Below are 21,896 nucleotides of genomic sequence, written 5' to 3'. Positions count from 1 at the left end.
GCAGACTTCTCTCTGTGATACACCTCTGAAGATGCCAGCCACAGATGCAGGCGAAACGTTAGGAACCAGATCTACCAGACCACGGTCACACAACCCGGAAAACCCACACGAACATCTGTAGTTATCACACCAGATTTTTTTTCTTTACATGGACAAGTTTTTCATCTTGAAACTTGAAGCAATTCCTTGCAGTTTTCAAACTAGTGTTTTGGAACCCACTATCTTCCTTGTGTTACCCTATACTTGCAGATACAATATTTTCTTATAAATCTAAGCTTCCTATTTCTACTAAGAGCCTGTTGAGGTGAGCATCTACCACAAAACCCTGGAAAGTTCTATGTAACCTACAGCAGTTTTAGCAGGGACTGCAGTAACCAGTTGATTGGATTTGACACAGTTCCTAAAGATCCTTCTTGTATATATGTGTAGATTTAGTCTTGTGAGTCTCTCTAACTGTAAGTCTTGAAGAACTAAACAAAACCTCGGACATTTCTAGATGTGTTTTGCAGCCATAGTAATAATCACATTCTTGGTTAAAATGCTTAATTTATACTTGCACAATTTCTTTTGTGTGGTACATTATCCAAATTACACGGTTAATCTAATTTGGTGAAGTTTGCATACCACTGAACGCTGACATATTTACCACTGATGATGTATAATATGGTGTACACAATCTGTGCTTGATTTACAGAACTCTAAAATACTATGCATGTCTCAGGAAATGTAATCTATAGAAAATGCACTTCAAAAACATGTTAAATCCTTTGCTGTGTAATTAACATTCAAGATAAGAAGTGCAAGTGATGTTTTAACAAATAAAATTTCTATTGTGTTTTTATTTGTGTGTGAATGACTACTTTTTGGCAAAAGTTTAAATAAATTCTGTTAATTAAGTTATACAAGACTAGCAGTAAAGTGCATTGTACGAACAAATGCAGTGGACTGTAGAAAACCAGGTGGGTTAACAGTGCCCACTAAGGGAGCCAACTCCTCCGGCCTTTCATCCCTGCTTGAGCCCACAATTTACCACAGATAATGAAAACCTAGCTTAATTAAGTGAACCCCCCCTCCCCACACACACAGGCTCCCCTAACTTTGCAAACAGGCTCTCCTTTCTTAGAATTCCTTCACACAGACACAGAAGGGCCATTTTCCCTAACTCTGCAAATTGTCCAATTCATCAATCAATAAACAACAACTGTTGGGAGGAGGAGGGAGTAGCAGTGATGTCAGAGGTTAAGAGCTCGTGTATCTAATCTGAAGGAACCGGGCTTGATTCTCCGCTCTGCCGCCTGAGCTGTGGAGGCTTATCTGGGGAATTCAGATCAGCCTGTATACTCCCACACACGCCAGGTGGGTGACCTTGGGCTAGTCACAGCTTCTTGGAGCTCTTTCAGCCCCACCTACCTGTTAACCCATCTTGTTGTGAGGGGGGAAGGACAAGGAGATTGTAAGCCCCTTTGAATCTCCTACAGGAGAGAAAGGGGGATATAAATCCAAACTCTTCTTCTTCTTCTTCCTCTTTAAACTGCATGAGAAGACAACCCTTAAATTTAGTCCAGAGGGTCATGTATCTAGCTCAGTTTCTGCACAGAAAGATGTACAGCAAACCCACATAGATTACTAAAAAGTTGGGCAATATTTTCCACTGACCCTTGTCTAATGTCCACCATCTTCTACAAATATAATTGAGCCTTTTCATGAGCTTATTTTAACGACTTTCCCTCAGCTCAGGTTAGTGGGAGATTTTATTATGTACCTATAGAGCCCCTACTGTGTCCTTGCAACTCTGGCGTAATTGAAACAACTAGCCACACTTCAGTGTATTGAGAATTTCATTGGGATGTTAGAAATTGGCTAATTTCCCCCTTGCTGACCAGAATTTTTAGACATTTGGCTGATGTTATTGTTAACTTTTTACTCGAGGATAGGAATATTACTATTTCTTATGCAGTGGCGAAGTTTTGTTATGTAGCCAATAGAGCGCAGAGACATCTTGCTGGTGTAACAAAATTATATCCTTGCTGTTCATGTATGAACTATCCTATCAGGTTTTTATCAGCTGGTCAAATGACTTAATAAACACAACAACAAAGACCGAGAAACCTGGGGGAAGGGGGGAGGTCTTTCAAAGCAACTGTCTCACCCTTACTCACCACATCTTGGTCACGCAGGCCAGATCCACTTTATGCTCTTTTCAGAGTGGCAGTCGTATTGCCAATGGACCTGATGTTGCATAACATGAGTTTCAAAGAAGTTAGGTTCCCTAGCCTCACCACCAGTGGGATGGGAAGAAGCTTAGAAGAACTTAACCATATCTGTGGGTTCTTCTAGACTTCCTTGGTGTTCTCCCATTCAACTACTAACCAGGGCCAACCTTGCCTGCCTTCTGTGATCTGAACAGATTGGGCTATCTAGCTTGTGATGTCTACCTGAAAAGCACTCCTGGTTACAGGAGAAAATATGGAGCTAGACCAGGGGTAGGGAACCTGCAGCTCTCCAGATGTTCAGGAACTACAATTCCCATCAGCCCCTACCAGCATGGCCAATTGGCCATGCTGACAGAGGCTGATGGGAATTGTAGTTCCTGAACATCTGGAGAGCCGCAGGTTCCCTACCCCTGAGCTAGACAGACCAATGGCATTTGTTATTTGTTTATTTTTACTTTGCTTGCAAAGCAGTGCCCAAGCAACCTTATAATTTTTAAAGTAACTTTAAACAAATCTTACTAAATAATAAACAGCAACATAAATTTTACATGAAATGAATCAAGTGAGTCATAGCCCTTCCCCCAGACAAAAGTTATTTCAGGGCCTCCGTCTCAGAGAGAGATGAGGCTGAGTGGCTGGTCTTTTTAAACTAGAGCTCTCCCCCATGCCCCTGTAGCAACAGGTTCCTGGAGGCGGGTGTCCTTATAATGCCTCAAGCACAGAGGAGGGCAGGGTTGAACCCCTGGTTTCAGTCCTGGATGGAGTACCCCCCCCCCCACACACACACACACCATGACCATGGACAACAATCAAACACAAGCCCTCTTCACAAGTTATGGTGAACACATGTACACTTGATTTTTTAAAAAAGAATATGGTATGAAACAGAACTAACTGTATATGTGACACAAACCCTGCCAGGTACTGGTGTTTGGTTTTAGATGCAAAATTAATTTGTGTTGGCTCTTTCTTGCAAATAGATATGTGCCTACAGGATGCATGTGCTTTCACTGTAACATGAACAGAGCTAGAATAAAACAGCTCCATATGTTCACTTGCAAATTTTCTGCTTGTCAGCATGCAATGAAAAGGAGCTTGATTTCCAGCAGTTTTAAAAAAGCAGTTTCTGCTGCATGCACTATTCTGATACTAGAATTTGGCTTGCAACTATAGAGTGAACAAACTTATATTCTACTAGGTATCACAATCACAGTGTTATGTGTGCTACTTACTCCCTTTCCTTTTTTATTTGATCCCTCTTGGTAGCTTCCTTAAGCCACACCCTATCCAAAGGGGGGGGGTCAAAATGGCTTCAGGGAGTGGCACAGCCTTGCACTGGCGCGTTCGCCCTCCTTTACCTAGGAGAGGGCAGAGGCGCTTGCAACTGCCCCTCTCATGGCCCCATCGCTGCAAAACCTGGATATCATGGCTGTGAAGCGACTTCATTGGCATCCTGCTCAGACATCAGTTGTGGGGGGCAGGGCAGGGTATTCTTAGGCATGGAGCCAATATTAGACGATTCCCACCCGGGATTGAAGGCTAGAAGCACGGTGTCTTTGACCATGGATTTACACCACCTTTGGGGGCGTGAGTCCTGTGTGCCCTATGGGGCTTTTTGGTGGGGGGTGGGTTAGTACTTTTCCCTGCTTGCCAACTACCAGAAATCCTTCTTAGAGGCAGCAGGGTGCTGCCACATTGGCATCCCGGCCCACTGCTTGGATGGGGGTCCCAGTTACCTGAATTCTTTTCCTTGTCTTTTCCTTGTCTGTTAAATCTTGTAATGCTGAAACAGCAGCCTGTCCTGGCAGCCTAAGAATCCTAAATTCTTTCTCCATATGCTGCAAGACCACTACCCTTTCTCAATCGGCAGAATTCCTCCTTCACTAGAAATGCAAATACCATATTATCTAAATGCTGACATTTGAAATAGAAGAAAGAAGCCGCATATAGCTTTGGCATGCTTTTGCAGCCTGTTTGCTTAAGAAGGCATTGTTTTCTGGCAGGGTGAACAGTTAAGAAACGATAGTGGCATGCAGAAGGGATTGTTGCATGCAGTAATTGGAACCCTGATAATGTTTCATGAAGCCTGTGGGGGTTTTGGTTCAAATAACAGCACTAGTCCATAAATCATTGGAAGTGCAAATTTATTATGAAGAATAGAAGTGTTAGAGATCGGAGACTTGCACCAGGCACCAGTGTGATCATGAAATTAATCATGATAAGCAAATGTATAGATCATGGTTAAATTAAATGTAGAGTCACAGCTTACATTTTTTGCAAACACTACCTGGGGTGATAAGTAAAAAAAGGATATAGGCAATTAATCTGAGAATATGTCAAGAAGAATAATCTTCAGCAGCTGGAAAGTCTTGAGACGTGAGCTCCAGGTCATGATAACCAGGGTAGCAAATTGCTGTGTCTTTAACTCTGTTTCAGGCAGAGGTGCCTCAGCATTGTAAGTATGAGTTCCTCAAAGCACTGATTGTGTACCCAATAGGCAATCTGGATTTCCTTTTTATCATCTTCCATTATAATGATAGAATCTGGAGAGTATTATTTTACTGACTGGCAGAACACTATCTATTTCATCCTTTTGAAGGATTGATGTTGACTTGTATGAAGTTGGCCTTCCAGTCATTTAGCCTCTTCACACCCTTCCTCGTATGGAGCCTTTTTCTTTATATTGTCAGAAATGGGATATTCACTTAACTGAATTTGGCACTCAGGACCAGCAACAGAAGCCTTGTCAGCAATCCTGGCTCTTTTACATGTTTATTCTTTCCACCACTATTTATATCAGCTCTTTGGAAAAAAGGTTTGAGATAGGAATGGATGATTTACTTGGTGAGACTGTGATTATGAAAATACTCATGGAAAAGTTAATACAATAATTAGTTATGCATGTAATTATATGAAGACAACACACTTGACTGATACAGCTGAACATTTGGTGATGACCATTTTATTACTAAAAAAGCAGAGATTTCAGACTTCAAAATGTTATATTATGTTTGCCACTGATGAGAAAAAAGATGTAGATCTGCGGCTACCTATGCATATTAAAATAGTGATGTATCATTGAACAAAAGTAAATAGCATTATATGTGGATCTAATAAGCAAAATAAAAATAAAAATTTAGGCAGAATATCCTGATAGCCCTATTATTGTACAAAATAATTTCCCAGGGGGCAAGCTTCATACCCTGAAATTTCATTACTACATGAGAGAAAATCTTTTAAAAACTAAGTGAAGAAAGAAATGGTCTGGGAGAATAAATACCACCCATAATTTTTACATTCCATTACCCTTTGTTACATTTTGTTGAGAAAGTTCTTAGCAGAAGTTAGCCGAACAGATCTTTCCAACCTTGCCTTTCGGCCAGTAACCTTGTCTGTTCCCCTGAGCTTTCGGTATCTTAAGGCAGATCTTTTGTTTCTTTTTCTTGGAAAAGTGGACTGTGCAGAATTAAAACCTAAACAGTTGGATGAATTCGGCCACATACTCCTTACATGAGTAGGAAAATCACAGAGTCCATCCTATTCTATTTGTGAGGGTTCCCTGGCTCTCAGACTATTGCTAGAGTATACTGGATACTACTGTAGGAAGGGCAACTTCGTAAAGATTTATTGTTATTGTTTTATTGTTATTTTTTTTCACAGTTCCTCCATCTATATATATATAAATCTATCAGTGCATTTTTCTGCTGACAGGTAATCTCCCAAACTACTGGACCAAAATTTTCACACAATATCGCATTCACGTGTGGCCAGGTTTCCATACTGTTTCCACACCTCCTGTTGTGTACATGTCACAACTGTGCCAGTTATTGTGTACATGCTACACCTGTGACAGTTGGAACCACAGTTCTGTTCCGCAACAGCGCCATCTGTTGGCCATCAAAGCAACACCCTTTGATACAAGGGAACCAACCATGCCTTCCTTGAAAACCACTGCCTTATGGAGTGAAAGGGATGGGGCAGTAAATGCCTTTCCCTTTTCTTTCTTTTCCAGTTCACCAGACTCAGCCACAGCAACGCATGGCCGGACCCGCTAGTAGGATCTAAATGTTTTACAGTAGTGTTGGATAACAATCTGGGAGACCCAGGTTTGAATCCCATTATACCATGGAAGTTAGATGGTTGGCCTTAGGCTAATCACATACACTCAGTCTAATTTACCTCTCAGACTTGTTTTAAGGATAAAATGGACAAGTGGTGAGATGCTTTGGGTTTCCACTGGGAAGAAAAGGGGGGGGTATAAATTCAGTAAATAAATACATTTACTATTTACCCCTCCCCCAGCAGTCCTTGCTGGTCCTTCAAAAGTTTGTTTCCATAGAGTAGAATTGGTAAAGTGCTGCAATGTAATTATAAAATCTAATCCAATCTAAATATTAAAAATTCAAAGAAATTCAATACAGAAAGTGTCTGCTCATGTTCAGTGGCTCAATTGGAAACCAAGTGGCTCCTTCCTCCCCACCTTCCCCCAGAAAGAGGTGAAAGTTTATGGGAAGCTTTATTTTCTGTATTTCATCATGGCATTCCTTGAGAGCCATTTCTTTGCCTTCATGCAGCCATTTGGGCGTTGTTTTTATATACGTAGAAATATGCATGAAGCAGCTGAGTAGATATGGTCTTCAAAGCCAAGCACTGAGGCTCAAGCCATTGCTATGGAAACACAGCATGGTGTCTCAGATCTCTGGTTTCTCACACAGCAGAGAGATGATTCAGAAAACAAAATTAACAAGCAAACAAACCAGGGTCCCACTTGCTCCAGGGGAACTAGAGAAGAAAATTAAAATATTGCCTTTGTGAGAATTAATAGGACTCAACAGGGAAAGACTGAATGGAAGATTTCATTTTAATGCCACAGAAATGTAGAATATTGTCATTCTCCTTACATTTAGGAGCTCAGGTCAGACTTGCAGATGCTAGTATCTATGTGATCTTGTGACATTTCAAAAAGTAAATGCCTTATCTGTTTGTATAACTGCCAGGATTAATGCAATCCCTTGTTTCACTATCGTGTATTTTATTCAGAAAGTTTTTTAAAAATGTAAATGCTTGGGCTTTGTTTCAAGTGATTAAATAATACTGAAGGTCATTAGTAGCATTGTATTAATAGTGAATGCTGTTACTTTAATAAGCCTTTTACTTAACAGGGCCGTCCTAAGCAGACTTAAATCATTTTAAGCCACTGGCTTAAATGGACATAGAAGGGTCTAACCCAGGGGTAGGGAACCTGCGGCTCTCCAGATGTTCAGGAACTACAATTCCCATCAGCCCCTACCAGCATGGCCAATAGGCCATGCTGACAGAGGCTGATGGGAATTGTAGTTCCTGAACATCTGGAGAGCCGCAGGTTCCCTACCCCTGGTCTAACCGTTAAGGATTGTAATCCTTAGAATTGGAATCCTTAGAAGGGTCTAACTATTTATCATTCTTATGACCAGGCACTTTAGTAACTTGGAAAAGACTCTGTAGTTCAAGATTAAACAAAACAAAAAGATCTAATAGGAAACATGATTTGAACCTATAGGGATTTCCAAGGGCTTGTAAGTGTGTTTCAAAAGACCTCTCTCATCTAGGTATTCCACTTTCACAGTGGCATGCATTAGTAGACTAGCTATGCTAGTGGTTCTCAAACCATGTCCCTTTCCGCACACGGTCAGAAATGCACCTCCACCGGCATGAATCATGCCGGAGGAGGCTTGGGGACTGTTCGCATAGCAGTCCCGACTTTCCCCTCAGCCAGAGAGGTCACCCCCTCCACTCACCGTCCCATCCAGCGTCACTCTGGAGGGCTGCAGGGACCCACCCAGGCTGCCCTCCAACCTCCAGGGGCCAGAGGGCAGCGTGGGCGAGGCTCTGCAGCCCTCTGGAGCGATGCTGGATGGGACAGTGAGTGAAGGGGAGGGGGAAAGCAGCAGCATCCTGCCAGTGCTGTCGCACCGCGCCGACGGGAAGACGGTGCTTTGGAAAAACCTCGCTTGTTTAGTGAGGTTAACAGGGGCAAGGGCAGCTTCACGCTGCTCCCGGGCGGCCCATGGATGGCATTTTTGTTGTCCCTGGGTCGCTGTATTACGCCTGTGCGGAAAGGGCCCATGAGTCAATATCTAAAGGACAAGAGGAAGGAGAGTTCACTGGCAAATTTGAATTTGACCAAACACACCATCAAAGACAGCCTTCTGCTCAGTAACTACATATTACTAAAAATACTGAACATGAAAAGTAGGATATTATCTTAATTGAAGAGATCTGCATTTTATACTGGGAAGGGGGAAAGTAGCAAGAAGTTACTTCGCAGGTAGATCCAAAGAGTAGAGCATGTTCAAATGCAGATCCCAAGCAGCACAATTTCAAAGTGACTCCCATGTCAAAAAGTCTGAGAGATACTGAGTTTGCCATTCCTAAAGCTACAGTTGCAGTGAGAGCCAGTATTGTTGCTTCTTGGGACCTAGAAATATATATTAAAGAAAGCTCAGAATGTTGAGAGATATATTAGAAACCGTCTTATCAATATAACTAAGATACCTGTTTCTCAACAAGGACTCGCATCTGTAGATACTTAAAAATGGAAATTGAAGCAAGCCAACTTTCTAAGAAACCATACATTTGCCGGGGAAAGTTCTTTTAAAAAATACATTCAAACCCTCCAAAATAAAACAAACAGTATCTTTAGGAAATTGGTACCTGGTGCAATGCCTGTGGTGGTGGGATGTTAATAAGAAGCTGCAACATTGTCGAAGGCTTTCACGGCCAGAATCACTGGGGTGCTGTGTGGTTTCCGGGCTGTATGGCCATGTTCTAGCAGCATTCTTTCCTGACGTTTCGCCTGCATCTGTGGCCACAGATGCAGGCGAAACATCAGGAGAGAATGCTACTAGAACACGGTCATACAGCCCGGAAACCACACAGCACCCCAGCTGCAACATTATTGCCAGTCTTCTGTCAGTTTCTGCCATTAAAAAGTGCAGGAGGGGTATAGGGCCTTTATGGGGCTAGTTTTACTTTTGAGGGAGGCTGAGCTTGCCAGCAACCATTGGCAGACCCAGCTGCTTGCCACAATTCAACAGGAGCCACTATTCAAAAACCAATGTGACATTGTGATATAGCGATTCAAGTAGGAGATAAATGAAATGAATAAATAATAAAGATTAGTGGCTGATAAAAGGTAGGTTGGTGGCCAGCACTATACAGCTGGTCCTTAGTTTTCCTGGGTACCAGGGGCAAGGAAGGAGGGAAAGCTGAAGACAAATAGGCAGATAAAGATAAGTTGGCTGGTGGGTGAGAAGAAGAGAAGGAAGCAGGAAAAGGAGAGATGCTTGTGAGATTTCAGGGAATGAAAGAAGGAAATGCCCTCTGTAATATTTCACAGAAGAAAGGTTTTCAACAGAAATGATATGTTCTGCAGAGAAATACCGAGTCGGACCATCGGTTTAGCAAGGTCTGTGTTATCCCCTATGAGTGCCAAGGACTTTTTAGGGACGCAGGTCTTTTACATCACCTACTTCTTGATTTGTTTAACTGAAGATGACAAACATTGAACCTGGGACCTTCTACATATGAAGCCTCAGTCACTATCAAGATAACCTTTTTTTTCTTTCCATCTGTCTGTCTGTCTGTCTGTCTACATTTTTGTGTTTCTCTTCCCTTTCTGGGCTCAGGGTGGATTTCTAGGAAATTCCTGGGACACCTGTAATTTCCCAATTTCTAGGAAATTTATGAAAGCTACTGATCAAAAAATCATCAAAAGATTCCAGGAAAGGAGTATGGTGTTTATTATATATAATTGAATAAAAATAAACTATAGAATAAAGGGAACAAACTCAAGAATTGTCAAGCAAGGATCACAGAAACATATAAATGCAAGTTATTAACTTTTGTAAATTAACATGTGAAGACCCCTCTCCCCAAAACAACTTACCAAGGAGTGAGTCTTTCATTTATCTTTACAAGTATCATTTAATGTTATCAGATTGAACTGGAACTGTATGAACCAATCAAATACAGATGAACTATGTACTTGATACTTTGTTGCACACGCTTGACTGCAGTCTCCATCTTTTCCCATTATGCATTCCTGCTACATTCTGATTATGAATGCTTGCTTTGCATAATCAGTGTACTGTTAGCTCTTAGAATTGTATTGCGAGATTTCTAACAGTTTCTAACAGTTCTACTCTCTTGGAATGTAAGTGTTTTCTGACCTCCCAAGATACTTTTTTTGCTTTCATTTCTTCGTGTTTGAATGCTTTTACTAAAAGTTCTAGACTAATTTTTCTACTGATTCAAGCCACTCCTGCAGTGGAACAGAACATTGCTGTCTCCTTCCTCCCACAGCAGATCAGTGATCTGTTGATCTTTCTCAAGGACAGTATGGAAGGCAAATTGGGGTGACAGCAGGAAAAGGAATTGCAATTTTGGGAGGGAAAATCTCCTCAGGGCACTTGCAGGCAGAGCGAACATTTCACCCACATATAACGAAAGACAGAAATCAGATATGTTATTTATATCTGGCTGTTACAAATCCAATCATTAATCTTGGTTAGGGATAGAAAGGAATTCTCAGAACAATTGGATTGTTTTCTCCATGGGTCTTAATTATTCAGAGCTAGCTCCCTAATTGTTCTGTTAAATATTCATAAAAACTTTAAGAGGGAAGATTTGTCGATGTCTGAAGAAAACAGTTCTGAGTTCTATATTCAATAATATGTAATCCAGCGGCGTAGCTCCAAGGGGATGGGGGGTGCACGATGCACCAGGGGCATGTGGTGAAAGTGTGGCGGGGACATTCCGGGGCAGGGCGGGGGTGGACGACGCACCCGTGCACCAGGCACTTTTCCCCCTTGCTACGTTCTGATGTAATCTGCATTATGTCATAAAGACAATTATTTATGATGCTGATTAACACAAAGTGAATCAGGTCATGATAACCAATTTGAAACTCTTGATGCTTGACTGGAGAAAATGGCAGCTTTGGATGGTAGGCTCCATTAGACCCCACTGAGATCTCTTTCCACCAGGAATCTCCAGGAATTCCCCTACCCATAATTGGCAACCCTAAATAAAAAAAATAGAGCATATTGCCAACACTTCAAAAGAATGGAGTAAAAGATTTTAACAGTGAACATAAAAGAATAAATGAGTAGATAGCTTAAGAGAGCTAGTCAAACAGATTTCTATAGTTACATTTTCAGAGCCCCTAGGGGATGGGGCGGTATAAAAGTTTAAACAATAAATAAAAATAAATAAATAAATTTCAAAAAAAAACAAGAATAAAATGTAGTAGCATAAAACAATAATTGGAATTCATATTTTTTTGAGGTGGGGGAGAACTCAGGGAAAAAGCAGGACTTCTCATACATTAAGAAGCCTAAAAAGAACAAAATATGTACAGGTTTACGCTTATAAAAACAGTGTCTTTGATTAAGGCTTTCAAAAGGATATATAAATTGTAGTAATACATATATGTAGATATGAAGGGTAAAAGCAATGCAGAGATAAAATACAATACTCTTCTTTAGTTCTTTACCTATTGTATAAGGTGACAGCAACTTTTAAACTAATAGTTCAAGCATTAACTGTGTACTGAATGATAACATCCTAAAACTGGCCCACACTGATTTGACTGATATTCAGTGTTTCTGATCTAAAAATAAAACCATGTAATTTTAATGGTGTTTTATGCATCTAATGTTCCAATAAATCCTAATGTAGCTGTTACCAAAAAAAAGTTCCTAATACTATATCACTGCCATATTTTATTTCTATTGCTGAACTTAAAGAATCCTTTAATTTTAAGGTTCTAGGTTGGGGGGGGGGGAGATAAGTAGAAAACATAAACATATAAACAGTCAAAATAATTTCATGTAAAATCAACTTGCAGGCAATGTATATTAACTATTAATTAAATCCATGTACTTTCCAGTAACTTATATAAGAAGTATCAAGTAAAAAAAACAACAGGAAATGTTTTTCTGTGCCCTGATCTGGATCCCTAGACTCTTCAAAGTATATAGCATGATGCTGGCATAGATCCAACCAGCATTTCTATTGGTGAATAGATGGCTAGATGTGAGGATTGTCCTTCAGATACTTGGTCTTCCAAGGACTGTACCTTCTGTGTGTAGAGCTGTTCAGTAGTCGAATTGAGGTGATGGTACAATTCTTAAATGTGTTTATTTAAATGTTTGCTATAGATAAACACAGCAGTTAAACACAGGAGTTAAAAACACACATTTTTCCAGCTGCTGATATTCTTTCTGATTTCCACCAACATATGTGTATTCATGGTGTTGGTTGCCCATGAAAAAAAGCATCAAAACTATACCACAGTTTTGAATTTATTTGTTCTTTATCAGATTACTTTTAACACTTATAAAGATATTGCCTAAAAGTACTGACATGGTGTCTTTGCTGAGAAAGATAAAACACTTACCTAGCAGTATACTCTGGGTAGCCAACAATATGACATCTCATCATGATCTCGCTCATGTTGCATACATATACCATCTGTTGTTCCTGTTTTCTTTATTGCAGCATGACAGATCACAGATGTTGGCTGGCTGGCATTAATTAGTGTCCCAGTCTTAAACCCTACATTTTCTACATAGGCTTGGATATTTCTCAGTTCCTAAATAAGTCATTCCTAAATAATCAAAGTTGAGGATATTTTACCATTTGCACTAATTCAGAGTATATATCTGGTAAACCATGTCAGTAGTGGCTGATAATGCCTGTCTCAAGCAGAGAAAGGTCTTTTTCAAAGCTCACCAAAGCCTCACAGCTAATAACTGAATTTCTATGTTTTTGAGGCTTCTCTGATAAAGCCACCGAGTGAATTATTTTAAACAACTGTGTCGGGTAAGAGGTAGCGGATGCAATGGAAGTTGTGAAGTATTCCTCTGCAGTTTTCACCACTAATCTTGGAGTTTCTGGTTCAGAGCCCATGATGCTCGGGAATGCTACGACCCCAAAGGCTGGGGATAGGTTTTTGACAGGGTGTCAGCAGGTTCAATGTCAGTTGAACTAACTGTGTCCGTGCCCAGCACTTCCTTCTAGAAAGCTTTAAAGCCTCCTGCAAGGAACTCAGCATACAGCCTGCCTCTCAGGAGTCATTCTGCAAAGACTCATCTCCATTCTCAGCTTGTACCTTGTGCTGAGTAGCCAAGAGGACACTGCATCTTCGTGCCTGCAGTTCTGCCCTCAGCATCTTTTTTCTGGGATTCCAGGGTGACTGGTGACCCTGGAAAACTGGGGCCATGTGATTGGTCTGTCCTGGTTGCTTGTGTCAGGTATTGGAGGTGCCTCTGAGCAAACTATTGACTGCACCTCTGGGAGTGCCTCATCTCCCTGTTGGTTGTCTGCTGCCAGCTGTGGGCCAGCTGCACAGGGGCCCTCCTCCTCCAAGGAGTCCTCACTGTCACCGGGTTGGACCATGATACCTATTCCCTGTTTGACTTTATAATTTAGGCATAGGCAATTCACTAGTCTGTTCTTCAAGCTTGCCCTTGAGCTTCTCTCAGTAATCCAGGGCACCCTCTTTATGTTAATAGCAGAGGACATTGTCATACTGTTTTGTGTGAGCTCAGCCATTTCAGAAGCTCTGAGGCCTTCGGATTGCATCTGGGCCTCATTCATCTGTTCCCCTGTGTCCTCTAATGTTTTGGTTGGGGATCTGCAGTGGTTTCTGTGAGTTCTTAGACAGAAAAGTTCAACATTGCCCTGAGCCATTAAATTGGACATTGCCCTGAGCCATTAAATTGGCAGATCAGGCTTCCCTTGCTGTTCCTTCGCGTTGGCTGTCAGATCGATCACTTGGCTGTTTAAACAGGCCATCCCTGAATGAGTCAGCCTGGCAGTTCCACTCTGCTGTGCTGGCTCTTCAGTCCAGTCTACTGAGTTTCTGTTGACTAGGCAGCCCTTCCTCCTAACTGCAGAGGCAGCCCTCTGTTTGACCACAGACCTTGACTAAAGCCAGGTCTGTCAGCCTCCCAGGGCATCCTGGCTCATTCATGTGTTCATTTCCAGCGTGACCTGATGTTTATTTGTAGCTTACCTTGACTGATTGGACATAAATATTGGCACTCGTCTGAAATAATGGCTCATCCACCAATGCTGTTTGGAGAAATATTTAATCTACATAGCTTTCAGCAACCACAGCTTCCAGCAACTGCAGAAACACCCCCCTCCCCCCCCCCACACACACACATACTGCCTGGCAGTTCTAGAAAGAACCTCAATTCAGCAGCAGCAGATAGGTCACAAAGATTTTTTAGCACCATATATCAATTCTAAATGGAGTTATGGGAGAATAGATTTCTGAACAATGATGCTAGATTTGGTATTTAAAGTTTTTATTTAAAAGAAAAATCTATAAAAACAGATCTAGGCCTCAGCAAAGGCTTGCATATGTACATCGTACCAAATATTCAGTTAGGGCTGGTATAGTTTTATAAATGTATTTGGCAATATTCATTTCTTGTAAACAACCTTGTATATATATTCTTAAAACATTAACTATTCAGAGGCTTAGGAGAAATCCCAAGCAGGTCTACTCAGAAATAAGTCTTGTTCTTTTTAAATTCAATGGGGCTTACATTTGGGACAAGGCTCTTAGGGTTGCACTGTTAAAAAATGAAGAGGAGTTCAATGCCATGGGTATACATTCCCCCCACCACACTTTAAATGTTGTTGGCCATAAATAGCTTTTGCAGTCATACAAGGCTTACGAGATTGTCAGGTCTCTAGTTGCCTTCACTCTGAGACAGAAGTGAGTCTTTAAGGCATCTGGAGTTTCAGAGCTCCTGTCTCAGGTGCTGATTTCCAAAGATTTCTTAGCTCTAAATATAGCACAGGCACAGAGGAACTGATATTAAACACTGCTCAGAATCCTGGCTTGCTCTTTACTGAGAGAAACTGAGAGGACAACTATGTCAGATCTGTGTACGTTTCAAATATATGAAAACAGAATGTTACTCTGTCTGAACAAATCATCATATGAAACATAAAACAGCAACATCATTTCATTTTTAAAATGAGAGTATTTTATAGGGTGGGTTTTTTATATATATTGACCCCTTCTATAGTTACATTTTAAGATAGTGATGACTTCAGGTGGGTTTACTCCAGAATAATAGTCTCACTAACATGGGAAATTAGTATTGTGTTACTAAGGAAAAGACAAACTGCATCTGTTGATGAATTGTGAAAGGTCATATCAGTCTTGCTAGTGTTTTTAATGGTTTATTGGCCACTAGCAATAAAGCCCATTGAGCAATAAGATACAATGGGGTCTAGAAAATCCTCTCAGGGGAAGAACATGGACTGATCATATCTACAGGAAATGCCACCTGATGCAAGCTCTGAAATTGCCCCCCCCCCCAAAAAAATCCCAGCTTTGCCAAGGATGGACAGCAGGATACCTGTGAAGATGGAGAGAGCTCTCCCGATCTTTGTACCCCCCTCCCATTGGTCAACCTGCATCCTGGTTTTGCAAAGGGGAGAGGAGCCAACAGAGTGCCTGTGAAGATGGGTAGATTTCTCCCCATCACCATAGGAACAGTTCCCCATTTGTAAAACTGAATTCCAGCTTTGCAAACTGGAGGAGCCAGCAGAATGGCTGTAAAGATGGGAAACCCACTGTGTGAAAAAATACAATGGCCTGTAGCAAGTGGGTACCCACAAATAGAGACTCGAAAGGACATTACCTTCACATTTTTTTCTGTTTCCCCCCTTCTTTGCCTCTCACTAACTCTCCACCTGGCCACCCCTTCTCTTAATCTCTATTTTTGCCCCACTACCCCAGCTCTCTTTCTGGCCCCCTACCCAGATCTCTCTGCCTGCTTATTCCAGCTCTCTCTTTCTCTCTGCCTAACCGAACTCTCTATTCTGCCTCCCTAACCCAATTTTCAGCCTCTCTTTCCAGCCATCTACCTTAGCTCTCTCTTTCTATAGCAAGCCTTTATTGGCATAGACTGCTCTCTCTTTCTCTTTCTGCCTCTCCCCAGCACTCATTCTCTTTCTGCCCCTACTCCAACTCTCTCTTTCTCTCTTCCCCACTTCCAGCACAATTCTCGACCCTTGCCTGAAGTACTCTGGGTTCGCACAGTGAGGTCTCCCCTACTGAGCCATGCTCTCACCACCTCAGCCAGAGCCATTATAGGTGTGGCGAGACATTCACCCTCCTTCACAAACAGGCTGGGGCAGTGTGGTCTGTTCAGTCTTGGCCACTGGTACAGGACTTGCTGCTGATTTATTCAAGAGTTGGCTTAGGCAAGGAATAGGACAGCTGTGAGAAGACCCCTATGGGAGAGTTGGCTCAGGCAAAAGATAGAACAGCCCTGCAAGGATCCCAGAGGTGTTACGGCTGAGTAAAGAGGAGTCTAGGAGTTCTAGTCCCATTGGCCCTTCTGTACATGAGAAATGGCACCCCCTGGACTACTCCCAGAGTCCCTCACTTTTTCTGGTTCATTGCCAGGAACAAACTGCTCAATTATTTTTTCCATTTGTTGTGGTTTGATCTGGGACGCCATCATAGCAGCTCTACTGCAACTTGCAGTGGATTGGTCAACACTGGAAATGAGGGCAAGATCTGTGAAATAACCTCTATAAAAGGAGGGAGCTAAAAAGAGGCAAGCAGCAGGACTGGTTTTAGCTGACAGGTTGCATTTATTTACTTAATCATTTATAGTCCAGAGGAGGAGGAGTCATAAAGTATAACTTTGCGTAAGAACAAATTACAATGGATTTAAATCTGTCAACTTTTTGTTCTTGGAGGCAGATTTTTCCTCACTTTCCCAACTTCCAACACAGCCTTTTGGCCCATCAAAATCATCTCCAGAGGACTGGGAGAAAAATCTGCATATTCTTCCTCTCCAGACAAAAGCCTCAAGCACTGCTGGGTATTCTGTCCTACTACACAATTCCAACCATGATTTCATGAAAACTCTTGAGATCTTGGACAGCGCTTTGTAGGGGGAAAATCTCCAGATTAAAAATAAAATCTTCCCCCTACCAGGACATGGATTTTTTCACCCACACTCTGGGGCCATTGTTTAAAATTAGAACAATAAAAAACATTGTGGAGCACATCCTCCTCTGAACCACCATCAGAAGCTTATGTCAAGAGCAAATTTTAGTGACAAATGCTCAGTCTAATTTAGACTACTAGGAGGAGCTGGTTTTGTACCTCACTTTTCTCTATCTTTGAGGAGTCTCAAAGTGGCTTTCAACAGACACCTTGTGAGGTAGGTGGGGGCTGAGAGAGTTGGGACAGCAAAAATGCAGAGAATTCCATAAGCAACAGAATCTGTAGTACCCACTAGGTGGCAGCACACAGAGGACTTTGTAATGCTTTTCCCAGGAGAAAAGTGCTCTCCAGGACGTACACCAAATGAGCAATATGTTCTCAATTTGCTGTCTTGAAAATTGCATTAATAGATGACCCAAGGGGAATTTTCCAGTTTTATGCAAAACCATCAAATAAAATTATGTGCAAGTGCCCCAAAGCCTTTATTTGTATCTGTTTTCATCTTTTATTATGTGGACAGGTTGTCACTAGTTTGCTGCCTGTTCTATCGATGGCTAACAATGGAGCATGATCTAGTGCACAGCAAGAAAGGTCATGTTGCCAGGCAGGGGTTCACTGAAGTCCCCAACTTTTTTCAAACACCAGCCCAGGGACAGAGGGAGAGGAAACTGCGTCCAGGGCACAACCCTGCCACATCTTATCCTGATCTGCCCCCACCCCACCCTGCCCATGGGAGGGGGGTCTGGGGGCGATTTTCTGCTCCTACGTGATGCCAATTGTGCATGCCTGGGGTGTTGCAGCCCCCTTCCCCCGCCCCATTGCAGCTTTGCCGCTGCACCAGCCTGACTAGTGTATGTTTATTTATTGAGATTTTTACTTTACCATCTGCCACCCTGAAGGCAGTTTACAGCTCAATACACCAAAGAAATAAAATATATAAAATCTGAAACATATCTCAAAGTACAGGATGACACAAACAATTTTAGTTCTAGTGGAATAGAGGAATTCTAGTGGTATAGAGAGAATGATTCAATTGCTTGATGTCTGCATGTTATTCAGTTAAAAGAATCAGAGTTTGTTTTGCAGGGGAGTGGGAAGAGGAGGAGTAATGTGTTGTTGAAGGTTTTCACAGCTGGAATCAACTGGCTGTTGTGGGTTTTCTTGACTGTGTGGCCATGGTCGGTTATTATTACTCCTAACATTTTGCCTGCATCTTGGCTGGCATCTTCAGAGGCATGTCACAGTAAAATGTATTTCTCTCTGTGGCACAGTGTGGCATGATTGCGTGGTAAACATATTCTAAACCAGCCCGGACGTAGCATCTTACTGGAAGACAAAGAAATTCTTGACAATTCCAACAGCTACTAAGACTACACAGGGAAACCATTGAAATCCGCAAACAGCAGGATAGTTTCATCAAAAAGGAAAAGAGAGAAAATCAACAAAACCTAGCTATAGTACTACCCTGTTTCCCCAAAAATAAGCCCTACTCTGAAAATAAGCCCTAGCATGATTTTTTGGGATTTTGGGAGGATGCTTGGAATATAAACCCTATTCCAAAAATAAGCCCTAGTTACAGATTCTCCAGCTCAGCTGATCTGGTCATGTAGGGGGTGCAAAATCATGGGGGAAAAAATAAGACATCCCCTGAAAATAAGCACTAACACATCTTTTGGAGCAAAAATTAATATAAGACCCTGTCTTATTTTGGAGGAAACACGGTAAACATTCAAATGCAACTGCAGATGTACTCTACCTGGACACATGTAAATGTGCCTTATCCTCCAAGTGGACAAAACATATACTGTACCACACAATCACTTCACACTCTGCCATGAAGAGAAACGATTCTTACTGTGACATGCCTCTGAAGATGCCAGCCACAAATACAGGAAAAATGGAGCAACAACTACCAGACCACAACCATACAGCCTGGAAAATAGTAATAACAATGTCCATTTTAGTGATTTTGTCCTCCACTCCAACAGATGGCTAAACCCTCTGCACAAAGGCCAGTATCAACACTGAGGATTCCTGATCACCAAAATGGAATTAGCCTAACTGTAAAGGGTAATTTTTTGTCTAGATCTAATCCTAAACACACTTATGTGGCGATAAGTTCCATTGAGCACTTCTGAGTAGATGTGCTTAAGAGTGCACTGAAAGCCTCTTTGCACTCTATGTTGCTCCCCACATCTTTCTAACCTTAGAAAAACAGTAAGGCATGTTCTATGGTAGAGGTTAAATTAAATGTGTTGAAGGAGTCTTCTTTGTATATGGTGTCTGAGGATATATACTGAAATCCTCTCCTTAATAAATCCAATTCACTATCCTGTTCTTCCTTTGAAAACATTGTAGCATTTCCCCCAAAGTGAAAGTGCATCTAATGTAATCCCTGCCTTTTGTCGCTATTGAGATAGAAAAGGCCACCTTCCAACACAATCAGCTTTTTTAAAAAGTGCCCTTGATTAGATAACCAAGAGGTAATTAGGGGGTAATTGCACTCAGGAAAGCAATAGAGATCAAAAGCACTAATCATCCCGCTGACAGCACTGGGTGATTAATAACACTTCTAAGTTACTTGCAATTTCTGTGCAAAATGCCCCTCCAGAATCTGGGAGGAAAAAAACTTTTCACTTCAGCCATATTTATTCCATTTAGATGTTCTTCAGTTGTCTGGGGGGGAGTAAATATGTTCTGGGGCAGGGCGGCTATACAGTCCCATATACCTATTTGTTGTTGTTTGAGGGTACAATTGTTTGGGAGGCTGATACAGCAAAGAGAATGAACAGTGATCTAGGAAGCCCCAATTCAAGACTCATTTCTGCCACAAATGCAGAAGGGGAGGGGGGAGGGGGGGAGGGAGCTTGACCAAGCCACTATCTTCAGTTTTCTATCTGCAATATGGGTTTAATTGTACCAGCATATTTATGGATATTTGCAAATATTTCAACTAAATAATAATGCTTAGAACATTGAAAGCACCACAGCTCAGTATTAATGTAACTTTTGACACATACTTGGTAATCAGTCTCACTGAAGTCAATGATCAAAAGAAGTTGGGCTGCACATCAAAAACCTTACAAGAGAAGTAACCAGATGGCTGGCTGTTGTAAGTTTATAGTGCCATCTTTTTGGTAGTGATACTGACAAAAGTCACAGACCCTTTCTACATACAATGAGACATAAATATTCCATAATTATGGAACCAACAGAAATAGGAGTGTAAATAGCTATTGAAGCTACCCATCCAATTCAGGTGAGATGTGGACTATTGTTGTCTATGCATATGTTCAGTGTTTCCTTTCACTGTCCCAATATTTAAGTAAGTACACAGAAGTTCAAGTCTATGTTGGATAATTGCACACAAAGTATGCATATATCATTGTCCGTATTAGCTCAAATATTACCACTCTGTTGCTATTTATATCCTGCATGTTCCCCAAGGAGCTCAGGAGTTTATGGTTCTTTCATCTTCCATTTTATCATGATAATAACTCTGTGAGGTAGGCTAGACCTGTAGTTCTTACTCTTCAATCTTTTACTACCCACCAAGTATGTAGCACTGTCATAAAATGTCTCCCAAGTCACAAGTAAAAGTCTTATGGATAAAGGAATATTATTTGTATGGTTGTTTTGCCTCAAGTGGCAAGCATGTCTCTTATCTGCTATGCACTGCTTTTGTGAAAGCCTGGGGAAGAAATTACAATATAAGGAATCTTCCATCTAAATGAGAAAGTAGGAGAGAAATAAAGGACAGTATTCAGCAAAAATAAAGCTTAATTTAGCCAACTTAATTTATAAATCTAACACTGGGAATGGAAGTCTCGTGAGACTTAGACATCTTGCAAGACTGGGAAGAGTTGGTTCTGAGCCTCACACACCCCTAGTAAAGGCCCCCTGGGTACAATAATCCTGCTGCCCTTAATCCCTTGGCCAGGGAGACAGGCCACAGTGCCCATCCTTTTCCTTCTGCAGCCTTTGGGTAAAGATCAGATGGAGCATAATCCTTTATAGCAATGAGAAGGGAATTATGCTTCCTGCATCTGCTTCTTTTCTGAACTATGGCTGGACCAGGCTTGTCTCCCTCTTCTAATTTTCTTCCTCCTCTGCAGCCACCCAGAGTCCCTTTGCTTAGTGGCAAGGGCTAGAGTATCTTTCCCATTGCTCCTGCAACATACTTCCCTCACATTTCTCAGATCATTCTCTTCCTCTACTAGTGCAATTAAACACCAGCAAGAAGGCAAGCAAGATGCAACACAGCCCATAGACCAAGGGGTGTATTTTTACTGAGGGGTACCCAAAACCTTTCCTGTAGGAATCCCTCACTGGTCCCCAACTTTCCCATGTAATAATAATCTTTGATAATAATCACCAGCTCCCGGAGACATGCCTCCTTTTAGTTGTTTGATGCCAGGAGGCCCATCAAATAGGGTTGTTGATAACACAGGCAGGACAAAGCACACAAGGAGGGAACAAGGCAGTCTTTATCTTAAACAACCACAAATGCTCTGTTCTACTACCAACATCTTTTAAGCTACAAAGTTACAGTGATCTGCATGCAAGAAAGTTAAAACAGAAAGATTTCTAACCTAACTTGTGGAAAACTACAGTTATTTGTGATGTGCTTTCTTTCTCCTCCATGAAGG

Source organism: Sphaerodactylus townsendi, linkage group LG01 (genome assembly GCF_021028975.2).
Source record: "Sphaerodactylus townsendi isolate TG3544 linkage group LG01, MPM_Stown_v2.3, whole genome shotgun sequence".
Taxonomy (NCBI): Eukaryota; Metazoa; Chordata; class Lepidosauria; order Squamata; family Sphaerodactylidae; genus Sphaerodactylus; species Sphaerodactylus townsendi.
Note: the sequence above shows the minus strand (reverse complement) of the source record.